This window comes from Rousettus aegyptiacus, unplaced genomic scaffold, assembly GCF_014176215.1.
Source record: "Rousettus aegyptiacus isolate mRouAeg1 unplaced genomic scaffold, mRouAeg1.p scaffold_m13_p_3, whole genome shotgun sequence".
Lineage (NCBI taxonomy): Eukaryota > Metazoa > Chordata > Mammalia > Chiroptera > Pteropodidae > Rousettus > Rousettus aegyptiacus.
In genome coordinates this window covers 28,325,296-28,330,442 of record NW_023416306.1, presented here as the reverse complement: position 1 = coordinate 28,330,442, position 5,147 = coordinate 28,325,296, and the positions used below count along the sequence as shown (strand labels likewise).

General features: G+C 41.7%; 1 pseudogene; it reads right to left on the bottom strand.

Moving 5' to 3' along the window:
* Positions 1-3,951: 3,951 nt before the first annotated feature.
* On the bottom strand, positions 3,952-4,070 carry LOC118601496 (annotated as a pseudogene).
* Positions 4,071-5,147: the final 1,077 nt, after the last annotated feature.

The window sequence follows — 5,147 nt, the reverse complement described above, 5'->3', positions numbered from 1 at the left end:
CTGGAAAAAAAAAACAAAACAAAACTGTGATGAGTATGGAATTTATAATCTGGCTATTTCAGCAAATATTTGTGTGCTTTGCTGAAAGGTGCACTTTCAGATCAATTCCGCACTGCGTCTTTTTCAAATTATTATTCTAAGCTTGCAAAATTGAGTTTATTACTGATGTAAAAATAATAAACTCAAGAATCATGCGTTACTCTCTACCCTCAGGAGTCAGCCTCGTTTTTTAAAAAATGGCTAGGGTGACCTCAGGTTTCTTGATGAAGGGGCTTGGGGCCTGAGGTGGGAACTCGGTGGATGGGCGGGTTTGACGGGAGTGGGACATGTTAAGTTTGTGGTGCATGTGGAATCATCCTAGGGACGTTGGTGGGCAGAGGCCAAACAGGTCTGGAGCTTAGGGAAGAGGTTTGGTTTGAAAGCAAATAGAACCTTTTAGCACAAGTGAGCTGATTCCGAGATCGTGTTTTCTGTAAGGAGTGGAAAGATCTCGCAGCCGCTTTGTCCTTCGATAGAAAATGGGGGGAGGGTGGGAAGGGAAAGACAAGTGGTAAGAGGCTAAGACTCACCAGTTTATAAATTTCATCTAGCACCAACATTCTGCTGCTATGTGACATAAACATTTGTGGATTCAATGTAATTCAGTTCGGTTTAACTCAACTCAATTCAATTCAATTAAATTCAACAGCCTAGTCACTGTGCTGACCACATTTCAGTCCATCAGCTATTTATTGAGCATCTGCTATGTCTTAGGCCCTGGAGCTCACCAGGGAGCCTGAGATGGTCTCCATCCTGAGCAGACTTCTACTTGTCGCATTTGGCAGTGGGTCAGGATGTGGTCTTTAATGTCAAGACTGAAGTCCAGAGAGAGAAGACAACATTCCCAAGGTCACAGAGCAAAATAATGAGAGGACTAAGCTATAATTCCTGACTCCCAGCCCAGTGTGGAGATTTTTTCTGAAGCATGGTACAACCAGGAGAAGGTGGTCGGCTATGAATGGACAATGTGAAAGCATGATTGGCGCTTCAGTATTTGCAAGGAGGATTAATAACTAGGTTGGCTCAGGAATTCTATTGAGGGCGGCGGCAGGGTTTCTGGGCTCATTGCAGTGATTAGAGTGTCTTCAGCTGGATGAGTAAATGAAAGAAGCTCAGGACTCAGGGGTCATCCTATTCAATCTCTACTATTTAGAACAGTCTTGCACACCTTCAGTGATGAGGAGCTCACTACTATACAAGGTAGCTCATCCCTTATTTGGGCAGCTCTCACTATTAGAATTTTTTTTTTTTTTTTACAATGAAGTGAGAGCTCTCTGCTGTAGTTTCAATTCATTGATTTGTCTTAGCTCAGCTCCTGGCTACTACAGATCATGTCTGCTCTCTTTGTCCTATGACAGACCCTCGGAGACTTAGAGGTGACCATGTCCCATTGAACCTCTCTTCTTCAAGCTGAGTGCCACTGAGTCCTCTCCTCATCCTGTTCTCTCACTCCTGGTGTATTATGGTTCACTGTCCCACTCACAGAGCTCAACAGCACTCCAGAAGTGTGGGCTGGACGTATGCTGTGATGAATGTGTTCTTTTAATGCTTATTGCAGGACCAGGAGCTGCCCGTATATCATCCTGAGACAAATGACCTTGTGACCCACTGTCCATCTGCTAATGATCCCTTGCTTCTACTTAAGGACATAGGCACCTCCTGATTTCTGTATACCTAGGGGAGAGGTTGGACAGGAAGGGCCCAATGAAAATGATTTCAATCCTGTACAAGTAAAAATGTGAGAATACAGAAGTTGTTTATAAATTCACAGCATTCATTAGTGACTGGGCCAGAAAGTAGGTTTCATTCCCTTTCTAGTCAAAGTCCATGGATCTCTGGACCAGCAGCGTCAGCATCCTCTGGGAGCTTTTTGGGACATGCAAAATCACAGGCCCCACTCCCAGCCTACCAAATCAGAAGCTGTGTCTTAACAAGATCCTTGGTGACCCATTTGTCCTTTATTTACCTTTTATGAACCCTCAGAGTCATGTTGCTTGGCTCAGCTTCCAGGATATGTGGATCAGGCCAAGATGACCTTTTTAAAGTTCCAATCTGGTCCTGTCACTCTGCTGCCTATATCCTTTCGAAGGGTCCCAATTGCCTTCAGGAGACAGTCTAATCCTTCAGGCATCACAATCTGGTTTGAACCAGTCTGGTGTCCTACTTATTTCAGAATGCTCCGTTACTCCAAGTACCTGCAACAGGCCAGGCCATTTTATACCTCGATGCCTTTATATATGCTGTTTCCTTTGCCTGGAATTTCATCTGTAGACTTTCTCCCCTGAGGAACTTCTCCTCAGCCTTCATCTCAGGTTCAATATCACTTTCCTCTGTTGGTTTGTGTCTGCATCGAATCTAGCCCTTCCCTCTAATAAGCACTTAACACAAATACACTGGGTTGTCATCACCGATCCATATATATATATAAAATCTTTCTTATTGGGCTGTGAATTCCTTGGGGCAAAGTCTGTTTGGTTTATCTCAGGGCCTAGCACACAGTAGGTGCTTAATAAATGCTGAATTGTCGAGGCAGTTAGCAAAGGCCTCAGTGTTCACAGGAGAGCCCAACTGGAGGGAAGGCCTTTTTAGAAAGGTTATTCCTGCCTCCCTGCTTGCTAGCGAAGGGGTCCTCTCTGCCCAGGAAGAGTCCTCAGAGAATCAGCCCCCATCATCATGCCAACACTACTAAGTTAAAATAGCAGTCAGCGCCACCACCAAGAAGTGCCACGGTCCTCAGAGAGTTCCTGGATCCCAAGCCGTTTTCAGTTCGTCCCACTTTTCTGAGCGCATTGTAGGCTGGGCTGGGCTTGGTCCAGGAAGCTGAAATGAAGCAGCTGTATTCTGTGTCTTAAGAGAGTTCATAGTCTGGTCAGGAGTCAGGCCCAAAAAACTTGCAAACAGTGCTCTGGAGATTTGGAAGAGGGAGCCCCGCACTGGGTAGGGTGACAGTAGGCAGAGGCAGAGCAGAGATGACATCCAAAGCAGGGGGCGTGGTACCGTCAAAGGCCTGGTGTAGGGAATGGTCATTTGGCTGGAACAGCATGTGGAGTGGGAGGCTGCAAAAGAAGGGTGAGGGAGGAGGGCCCTAAAATGCTAAGGCTCCCATAGGGCTCCCATATGTGGCTGTTCAGGTTGTGCACTGCATAAGTTTGTCCTGTCTAAGGGTGGCACTGGTTTTGCAAGCAACTTCATTTTTTCGAAAATGAGAAAATATTTTTATCATTTTTTTCATTCTAAAGATAGATAACATTTATATATCATATATAGCATGATATATATATATATATATATATATATATATATATATCATGACGCTTTTCAGGCAGATTGAAGTAAAATGTCTTGTTCTAACTAGGTTGATAGACATTGTTCCATTTCTACTTTTGAAGAAAGAATATATTTTATAATTAAAAATGTAGTTTATGAAATATAGACCACAGAATTCAAGCTCGGACATACTCTCAAAAATATCCACTTTTAAATTAATTTTCTTAGTACCAATTTGACATGATGTTTTAGTTAAAATTAGCGGTGTACGTAAAAGAATGTAGGAACCAAAATCAGCATACAAAATGCTTTGAAAGCATCGATGGAATTAAAATATTCTTTGAAGAGAAATTAAATGATGATGTTTAAGAGAAAGTATTCTTAATGCTAAACAAATTAGAGATCATTGATGCCAAGTTCTGTAAGAAAGGAAATATGAAGGAAAAAGTCAAAAGGAGTCTCATTTTACTGTTAATTTTATGATCAGCCCATCTATGACCCATTTAAATTTCAGAATCAATATCTTTTTACAAATACTACATTATTTTTATTTTATTTTATTTTTAGGCGAGGCAACCCTTGGTTGACCTCACAGATTGCAAAGACCTTGCCAGTTTACAATCTCTTATTTTTTTTTAGTTTTTACACCTACAGCACCTGGTCTTCCTAGGTGGTCTCCCATTCAAGTACTAACCAGGCCCAACCCTGCTTAGCTTCCGAGATCAGATGGGTTCAGGCTTGTTCAGTGTGGCATGACCGTAGATATGACGTTATTTTTAGAAGAAAGTTTTGTAAGCTTAAAAATATCATGGTCTTTCACTTTTCTGAACGACATATGTAATTTGAAGAATTGTGATGAACTCAGACAACTACAATATGTGAAAATTTACAACTGAAATTGACTGCTCTGCTATTGATGGAACATTGATCTGTAAGGAACGAAAAACTTGAACTGTTTAAACTGTTTTCTAAACTCTTCTTTGGACATTACCAATATACTTGCATCGATAATTTACTGGACGCATTTTTGCATACTTTTGTAGCTCTCAGAATATATTTAATTTTGACATCGTTGGTTGCCAATGAAGAACATAGCTTCTTGACATTAAAATATATTTAAAGTTATTTAAGATCTAGCCATCATTTCTAGAGACGAGATATTGGAGCCAGTAAGCAGTAAAATGATCATAAATATTTTGTTTCCATGACAGCGAGATGCATATCTTCGGCTAGGTCCCCACCTCCCCCCATAAAAACGAAAGACAAAGGTTTGCATGAAGTTGGTTCGTTTTGGGAAATTGACTTCCAGGAACTGGGAAGAGTGAAACAGGAAGGAAAGTCGATCCAAGGCCTCGTTCTGCAGCTGGCCACTACTGTGAGCACCCGAAGAGCCATGTGGAACGCACCTCAGAACTCTGTCTGCCCATGGAACAGAACAAGGGAGCATTTTTCCATTGGTGCCTGTCCCCTACCGATCAAAGGGCATTGCTCTCTGAGGAATTAACCCCGTTGTACCTCAACGTTTACCCATTTGTCAGATTGTCCTATGTGACCACAGCAGAAAAACCCTAAAGCCGAAAGCAAGAGATAGGGCGAACAGCTGAGATGAGGTGCCGCTAGGTTGCACTGCACATAGCTAGTTGCCTCAAAAACAGCTGGAGTGAAAAAGTGGCTGAGAACTGCAAGGCGGGCCCCAAGATGTATCCGAAACAACACATAACATTTTAAAAATAAATAATTATATTCTAATTCTAACTATTGTGAGTAGAAACTCAAATTTTTTATTTTATTTAAAACATTTAAGTTTGCTTTAATGTGAATATGGTACACAAATTTTAAGC